This window comes from Epargyreus clarus, unplaced genomic scaffold, assembly GCF_041222505.1.
Source record: "Epargyreus clarus isolate Ecla_fem2 unplaced genomic scaffold, WU_Ecla_fem_2.2 ptg000021l, whole genome shotgun sequence".
In the NCBI taxonomy this organism is placed as follows: Eukaryota; Metazoa; Arthropoda; class Insecta; order Lepidoptera; family Hesperiidae; genus Epargyreus; species Epargyreus clarus.
Window position 1 is genome coordinate 3,789,624 of NW_027332228.1, and position 9,838 is coordinate 3,799,461.

Here is a 9,838-nt window from a genome sequence, read left to right on the forward strand (position 1 = left end):
GTTACACTCCTGTAGTATAATCAAACTGGTATATTAGTGATTATATATTTTTCTAAATATTTTTTAATACATTTAATAATCCATCAAACATGCTCAGCATTTTTTCATTAATTTATTACTTATTTGGTCATTTATATCCATAGTTTTTAAATGAATTTTTAATTCTTACCCTAAGAAAATAAAAGTAATTAATAAAATAATTGAAATTTCAAACAATTTTAAGCTCAAGTAGGTAATCTCATTATTAGAATTTGACAAAATAAAGTTTTTAAACACAAACTTAATTTTTTAAGCACTGAATAGTGCCAAAAGCTAATCTTTGGATCTCACAAAGTGGATATGGCGGAAATTTTTCAAAAGTTCGCCATTTCCCGCATGATTGTATGCATCCAAGTGAAAGAGCGATTTTTTGCCGGCTTCGGAGAACGACGGCACAAAATAATGTACTCATATGCTAGTCTGTCACAGAAGCATGCATAATTCCTTCAGTGTTAACAGTATTCGCATAGATTTAATATTCAGTTATTTCAGTTAGAGATAGAGGGGTTTTAAGCGAGCAAAATTAATAGCGACCATCTTTATAATTTACATAGTTGCATAAAAGTCTTTTAACATTTGAGCTGTATTTGTTTGACATCGGGTGGGTATCATATTAAGTATATATTGCTTTTATGATTAACAAAATCAAATAATCCAATTTTTTCCTACTGGTGACCGAAATTTGATAATTTCTGCTTACTTAAATGGCTCAATTTCGATCTTTAGTATGCAATTTTATTGCTTTGCTCTCTATAAATAATTGATTATGGTATCCAGTGTTAAGTGGTCAAATCAATATTCAGTTTTAAATTATAATGTAAAAAACATCTCGAAGGTTTTGAATTTTATCTCTAAACATAAAGTGGTGTAAAGTTTAGTCGTCTGTATTTAGTTGTCAAAATTGACTTATAATACTTTAAGCCGATTTTACGTAAAAATAAGTCGCCTCATTATAAAAATAAAACAAGCTAACAAGCTTCTAGCAAATTTTATTCCAGCAATATCCTGTAACATGTCAACGTTGTCGTTTAGCGAGCTATTCCAGAACACTTTGTACACGGCGTGTTTGCATCTGACACGTCACATTACTATGCTGCTGGGGTTTAAAGCACGAGAAGTAAAAATATTTGCTTGTACGTGTACAAGATCATCGTATCTGGCAAGCACATTCTACTTAACGATTTCTTCTGAGTTAAATCTATGTTTTTTTTATTTATTTTTTTACAGTAAAAAAATAAATATAAAATCTTGCAAAATAAACAAAAATGCTGCACGCATCCTTTGAGGGAGGGAGGGTGGTACATACTGCATGGTTTAAAATATATACCGTCATACATCTTTGTAGCGGATTGTTGCGAATTAGTTTTAATCTTAACTTAATAGCATGGAGTTCCGCAAAGTAACGCCTAATACAATTAACTATTTAACTATATGGTATAATGTTTGAAAATCCATGCAATGGAAAAAATAATATTTTTATTACTGGACTGGAACACGGTATCAACTGTCCATTGAAACCTGAACTTTTCATTTACGTAAAATGCGCCTAGAAAACCCAAACCTACGAGTATTACACAGTACACAGTACGCTTCCCATACTTGTATAAGAATTTTACAAGTTGTATAATACTTAGCATATAATTTGAAACCGCTGTCATCTCTCAAACAAAACTTGGAAGGATGTTTTCAGTTGAATTACTTCCGAACAAGGGTGTCTTGCCGCTTGCCAAATAGTTTTGTTTCCCACAAAGTTTACAAGCCGTGAAAGATTAATATGTTTACCACTGTCTGAGGTTGCTAAGCTGAAAATAGCGAAAATACTCCATATTAATCACTTTTGAAAATAGATACCTTCATCGTAAAGTTTTGAAACTTTTAAATTTTTAAATTGCAAGTAAGTAATATGTAATAGTTTTAAAATTATTTTATATGTATTATAAAGGTATGAAGCGATTAAGGAAATCGTAAAGCTGGTTAAATGTCGTCACATAATTTATTTATCTATACTAATATTATAAAGAGGAAAACTTTGTTTGTTTGTTTGTTTGATTGTTATGAATAGGCTCAAAAACTACTGGACCGATTTTAAAAGTTCTTTCACCATTCGAAAGCTACATTATCCATGAGTAACATAGGCTATATTTTATATGAAATATATTTGATAAGTAGATTTTGAGGCGATACAAAGTTTGCCGGGTCAGCTAGTCTAATAAATATGAAGCATAGGATACGCTACCAAATTACAGAAATTAATTATCATTGATTAGTTAATTAATATCATTTATTTATCACCTATTAATCTTCTTCGTTGTGATCTTATTACAACATTATTTCTTGTTTATCCTTACCTTCTTTATCTTTTTTACCCAATTGCGGAAGGTAATGTTTATCTAGCGTATCAATGTAGGTATGTGTCATTCTTTGCTTTGATGGATTTTAATATGTGCGATATCATTTCATTCATTTAAATTGTGACAGTAACATAGGTTATATTTTTATGCAGCCATATTTTTTCTTTTTATATTTCAATTCATCTTGTACCCAATTATCCTAACAATATGTATGTTAAGATTATTTCAATCAGATATATAATTCTAATTCTACATATGCGTATATATTCTGTAATTTTAAATTTGAAGCCAAAAAAATATTTATGCGCTTACCTTTCTGAAAGCCTTACAAGCTTTCATTGAGGCTTATAGAAGCCCGATAGACGGCCAGTAGGCGCCACTAGGTCGGTAGCTACGAAGTTTGCCAGCTTCCTGGTCCCTTCAAATAAATACCCACATTAAGGATCTATGAAGCGGTCTTTGATAAAAAGTACAATTAATGTCCTGACCATCGTTTAGTAAGATGAATATGCGTTTTTGTTTAATGATCATTAAGGATCGGTATTTTGACATGTCAAAGTTTAAATTGAAAAGTTGATTAATGTATAGAATTAGAGAATTTATGATTTTGAGAGCATCGTTTACAGAAGCACATATTTCGTGAATAAGATTTTGTATCGATATAAACTTCTGAGGGTTGATGAAATCAAGGTTTTGGCAAAAAAGTATTGATTTTAATCATAGCATAACATTTGTTATAAGTACGTATCTATTGCATTTCTTTTTGATTTTATTTTGGTATTCAGTAGTATTCAAAATAATTTAGTCATAAAACGAAGCCACCCTTCATATTATCAGTCATCTAAAAGCATCTAAGAAAGTTTTTACGTCTCGTTTTGTCCCCCACAGATCCGATAATCCATTAACTTGTCGACTAAGATTGATATCACGAAAACAAGATTCACGAAGACGTTATTGGGTGCATCGTTAAGTCGTCTTACGTTTGGACTTCAATCTCACAGAAAGGTAGGAAGAGTATCTAAGGGCTCTGTGTGACTGCTACGATTTTACCACCAATATTTCTGTTGCTTTCTTAGATCTCAGCTATAGCTATGCCACTGTAATTGCTCTTATATACTCGTAAGACTGATCACAGTTGTAGAAAGTGCCTGGAAACTGAGCCTCGCAACCGGATGGTCCAAGGTTCGTATCCTAAAATCTACCAATCGGCACTTAAAATGTAAAAATTATTCATACTATTATCTATTGTAAACAAACATACTATAACATTCGAATGTGTATTTAGAACTGACAATAAAAATAAACGACACAGGCCTACAAATACGAGTATAAACACTATACGCAAAACATTACTAAACGAAAATTAAAAGTTCTTAGGGCTGTTGACGTTTTTTCCCTAAAAGATAATATTTTCCGTAATAGTTTATCCAAGCATAAACAGTGGGGTAGAGACAAAGGCCGTTTGTCCACCGCCGCCGTCACCGGACCGTCACCGAAATCGAGATTATTTCGGGCGGACTTTAATATGACGTGACGGCTATCGTTTGTCCACCGCGACCGAAATCGCCGGTTTAGTTTGTTCCAGTTGTCACGCGTATGTCGGCAGTGTTTGGACAAGTTAAACATGTTTTATATTGCCGGCATATCGATCTGTCAAAATCTCGGCTGCAGATCTAGCAGTCACGCCGATCTAAATATCGGCGGCCGGGATGACGGTGCTTGGGTGACGGACGTGCGATGGACACGCAGCTATAGTAAATGTATGTACCGCCACTTCGGGACCGTCATCTCGTTCTCGGTGATGGTTCGGTAACGGCGGCGGTGGACAAACGCTCTAAAGGGCCGTTTATTATGTATGAACCAGTGACATACGAGATGAAATTCAGATGAGCGCAAATAATTTTTTATGCGTTTGATGTTAACCCTAAAGGGATGTTAAAGACGCAAGCCTACGCCACGGATCATATGTAAGGGTATTTTTATTTGGAAAATTTAATAAATACTCAAGTCCATTATGTTTCATTAGTCATGATTCGTGAAACTCGGTCTTTTACTTAAAAGGACGAAATTGAAACTTTTTTAGAAGTGTTAAAAAATGGTACGGGTGATAGCTTAGTGGTTGGTAACACTCAGCGTCTGATTCGAAGGTCCGAGCCACCTGATTTTTTACGTTACGTGAGTGTGAGAAAATACTTATTACTTGTTTGAACGCTGTAGGAAAACATCGTAATGAAATCTGTACGCAAGTGTAATTAAAAAAACTCAAAGCTCAGTGAAGTCTGTGAGTTCGTACTGGACAGCGCGATGCTCTACAGAATACCAGCGTTTCAGGTGACTAAGCTTACCTGAAACATTAAAGCTGAGACCTTTTCGGTCAGAAAATAATTATAATATTTTTTGTATACAATTTTCTATTTATGTTTATTGCCTATTTTTTTTTTGCCGAATAAATTACTTTCTTTCGATGGACAATGACCTATTCTTACTCAAAATGGAAAGCATTCCAAGCAGTTAGACAGCAATGACAACAACATGTAAGGGAACGATAAAAATACCTACGAACATGTAAGAATTAGTCCTTTACAATAATTACAGTTATAATATAATACGAGCAAAAGTTATGTGGATAAGGAGCAAATTCGTATCCAAAAATATCAGCCTAGTACTGAGTCAGTATATTATTGAGATCTAGTAGCATAAACGATAGTACAATGTCTACACAAACACTACATTACAGTTATCGAAACTCTAGCCATTGGTTCCGAAGCGACTCAGTGACTGCTCGCCAAACTTACCGATATTAACATAAAACATCAAAACTCGCATTAAAGTGTCCAAATTCGGGACCCCTCCCTCGGCACTCCCTTCCTGTTCCCTGCTCATCGGAGCGCGGGGCAGCTTCGTGTGGTCCAAGTGATAGACATATTTATTTAAGCTTAAAAGAATAAAATAGAGATTTGCCGAGTCAGGTCGACTCAAGTCAGTACTCGAGTACTTACATAAACTCGCATACTCGAGTACTAATAAGTGATACTCGAGTACCAGTGATACTGGAATACTGACGGTACTCGTACACTGACTCCAGTCTCATGTACCTTATATAAGCAATCGAGTGAATACAGCAGCAATTGCGCAAGTAACAACTTGTTTAATTTTGTTGCATTGTTGTTGTTGTTGTTGGCCAATTCGGCAAATCATTAAAATAAAATATTCTCCAAAGACAGATTGAAAGTATTTTTTATAAGATTGATATAAGAGCCAACCTGTCAAACTAGCCTCCTGAAGATAAGGTAACTACCGTCATGGACTACCAATGTACCAAAAACCGCTACAATTATCTAATACCAATGTAAAGTGCTGTATTCTAATTTGAAGGATGAGCCGATTATACTTTACATTATTAATATGTAGAGATTAGACATCGTATTTTGGGTGACGTGACATGACGAATGAAGTATCGGTACGGTACGGTTACGGTATCATATCATATCGAAATACTATTTGCTGCAAATTTTGCAACGTTTGCTAGACAACTTTATGGTGTCGATTTTTTAAGTCGGTTTCGTAAAAAATACTCTCATCTCATTATCCAAGGCCCCAAACGAACTATAACTTTAAAAAATGTTTCATTGTATGGGCTATGCTTGGTAGTGAATGGCTGACCAAAGTTTGATGATACTACACACTGTAAATATTAAAGGAAACTCTTATTAAGATTGAATGGAATTACACTAAAATACATTTAATAAATATTTATTTCAACAAGATAACGCTTTTTCTTTTAATTTGGACCATTGTTAATAAAGTCTATACTTTATTCAGCTACATCGAAACACTTGAACAATAAAATAATTATCATTTATCGCTACAGATTTTATGTACTGGAAGAAATCGGCGTAGAAAACAAGGCTGCGAAATATAGATATCTCTATCAATGGAATTGTACAATACAATATTAGATTACTATTGGTGTAAGATAACAATATATAAAGACAAGTCTTAAAACTTTATTGACGTCCGAACCCGAAGAATCTAGACATTAATAATAATACAAAATCTATGCATATTCGCAGGTAATTTTTCTTCTTACCTTAAAGTTTTCGAGTTCAAATTAATTGTTAGAAGTTTTTAAACTCTTCTTTGTTGTACTATGGAGCTACTTCTGTCTTATAATACTAATACTTGATGCTACTGGTCGTTTGTATGGTCGGGTATGCTCAGCATTAGTATAGGAGGCGTCCGTCGCCGATATCTTATCTATCTTTATCTTGAAATAAAACAAATCGTATCTAGGTTAGTGCATGTTAATGGGCAGCAGTACCATTTTACCCTCAGGTAGACTGCATTAAAAAATACTTGAAAAAAAAAACAAATACGGCGAATCTAAGTAAACTATTTTTCAAAATGATAAAATCGAACTCCTGTTAATCATTCGCGATAAAGATGAAAAGAATCAGACGATAACAAAGATAGTCGGAAATCATTAAACTTCGATAAAATTAACTTGGAAACATTGTCTGGATGTTACATTCCCATTTCCCGGCGAATTCCTGTTATCTACACCCGTATCAATTCCGCTGAGCTGACTCAGACTTCTAGAAAAGCTTCCTCGGAACTCATTAGTTGGTAATTTTATATCTATCGCCAGATTGTTTGTTTGTCTTTTGGTACTATTTTATGAAACTAAAACATATCAAATTTATATAAAATAGTTTAATATTAAATAAAAACGATAATACATAATTACAAGGTGGTGAAAACTCGGTCTCTCAATCTAGGGGTCCGACGTTCGAAACCCGGGAAACCTCAGATTTCTAAGCTACTCGCACATGCGTATTACAAATTAATTATATTATCAATTGCTTAAACGATGAGGAAAAACATCGCAGAGGAAGCCTATACAATTTAAAGTACTTAAAATGTTAAGAGTGTGTGAAATTCATATATCAGGTAATTCTAGTGATAAAATTAATAAAACATATTGACGAACCCCTCCTTTTTAAATCAGTTAAAAATACATTCATCAGTAAGCCTTGTCAATAAATATTGTTTTTAATTATATCAAAATTGTAGTAAAAAGGAAATTATTTAAACTTACATTACTCATAAAAATCATTGTTCTTTATTTCAATGATATTTCGCTTAATTCTCGAAAATTTTCAGTATATAAGGGTAAGCAAGATGGTCGTCCTATGCCGCGGCGTGACTTCGCCGCATGGCGCAGGGAATACGGGCCTCGAGGGATCCCTCCTTACCCGGGCAATCTCCTCAGTGGGTACACTGCCCACCGGTGTTGTGAGCTGCCGTGTGGCAGCGGTGCAGCAATCGGTCCTAACGTGACCTGTGCTAGGCTGCGTGTGCAGATTTTCAGTCCTCCAGATGGTCGGAGGACACCTGCCCCTCGAGTTCACGAGGGAGCGGGCGACCGTCGGGGGGTCGAGCGTGGAGGGGCGCGAAGCCTCTGAGATGGGCATGTGGACCGTTGTCGGCGCGTGCGTACATACGACGCGCCAACCCGGCCACAAACCCGTCTATGGTCGGAACCTTGAGGTCGCGCTCCAGCACGTCGTTCCGAACGTAACGTCCCGCCCCCACGATCGTTCTTAGGGCCTGGCTCTGCACGGAACGGATACGCTTGCGATTGGACTCTGACACCAGAGCGTACCATGCTGGTGCCGCGTAAGTTAGGCGTGATCGGACGTACAACTTGTACACCCTTAGTTTTGTACGGGTCGGCAGATGAGATGCCAGCACTGGTCGGAGCATCGCTCGTGCAGCACGGGCCTGTCGGATCACGTGGTCCACCTGAGGCTTCATGTGCAACGAGCGATCAATGTGACATCCCAAGTACCTAACTGTGGGCTGCCAAGCTACTTCCCGATCACGGAAACGTAGCGGCGGCGGCATAGTACGCCTGCGGCTGAAAAGTGTCGCGACCGTCTTACCGACGTTGACGGCCATGCGCCACTTGTCCAGCCACTCTGGGAGCAGGTCCAGCAAGCGCTGCATCCTGCGTGTTGCTAGCACAGGATCACGAGAGGACGCGAAGTACGCGCTGTCGTCCGCGAACAACGCGAGTTCCACGTCCCGTTCCCATTCCTCGAGGTGACCTTCGAGGGTGGGAATGTCGTTCGTGTAGAGTGCGTAGAGTAGTGGCGAGAGGCAGCTGCCTTGCGGCACGCCCGCACGTATTGGGCGGGGGTCTGAGGTGACGTTCTCAACCGCTACTATGAACTGCCGCCCATCTAAGAACGACGCTATTAACCGCACCAGCAAAGCCGGCACGGGCGACTCCAACAGCTTAAAAACGAGCCCAGGATGCCATACGCGGTCGAACGCCTTCTCGATATCGAGAAAGACGCCGACCGTGTGTCGTCCGTAGTTGGTCTCGCTTGTAAGATGGTGGATCACCCGTGTGAGCTGAAGCGTTGTCGAGTGACCGGCGCGGAAGCCGAACTGCTCGTCCCTTAAAGTAAGTGACGGGTGCAGTCGCTTCAACGCCAGCCTCTCGAACAGCTTCGCTATGGTGGGTAATAGCGTGATGGGACGGTAGCTGGCCGGGAGACGGCGGTCTTTCCCCGGCTTCGGGAGAACTATCACCTTCCCCAACTTCCAGATGGAAGGGAAGTAGCCCGTGCGGAGTATGCCGTTGAAGAGCCTAGTCATAGTGACTATGGCTCCTCTTGGCAGCATAGCCAATGCCATATTCGGCACACCATCGGGGCCTGGCGCCTTGCGCTTCGGCAGGCGCAAGGCGACCTTCCGCGTCTCCGTGGGGGAGATAAACTCCAAACCCTGGGGTGGCGGTGTCGGACGCCCGAGGAAGTCCTCTACCCACGCCTCTACAATCTCGTGGTGTTCGGCGGCGGCGGCGGATGCGGGATGAGGAGAAAATTGCTCTTCTAGTTGCTCCGCATGGATCTCCGCCCTGTCCTTGGGTGCATAGCACCGCCTGCCCGCCCCATTTAGAAGCGGGCAGACGGGTGTTTTGGCTCGGGTGAGCTGCCTGCTGAGATGAAAGAGTGAAGTCTCGTTTTCTCCAGCCTGGTCGACTCTCGCCTCCCAGGTGGTCCCACGGTACTCCGCCATCCCAGCAGCCAACTCCTCCGCCACGGCATTGAGGTCACGCTTGACCCGGGGGCAGCGGGTGCGCGCCCATAATCGGCGTAATAAGCGTTTGTACGCTAGTTTCCTCTCCAGGTGGGCTGGGAGCCGCGCGCGTCTGTAGGTCTTCGGTGTGAGGGTGGTCGCTGCGTCCAGCGCCTCCCGGACTGAAGCCGAGAAGGCGCTGGCCGCCGCTTCCACCCCCTCCGGCGTGTGCAGCGAATGGGTGAGTTTAACGCCACCCATGGTGGCTTGAAAAGCTCCCCAGTCCACCCTTCGAGTCTGGCGCTGAAAAGCCACTGAGTCGGCCCCTAGGCCAAGCGTGATGAGTATGGGGAGGTGCT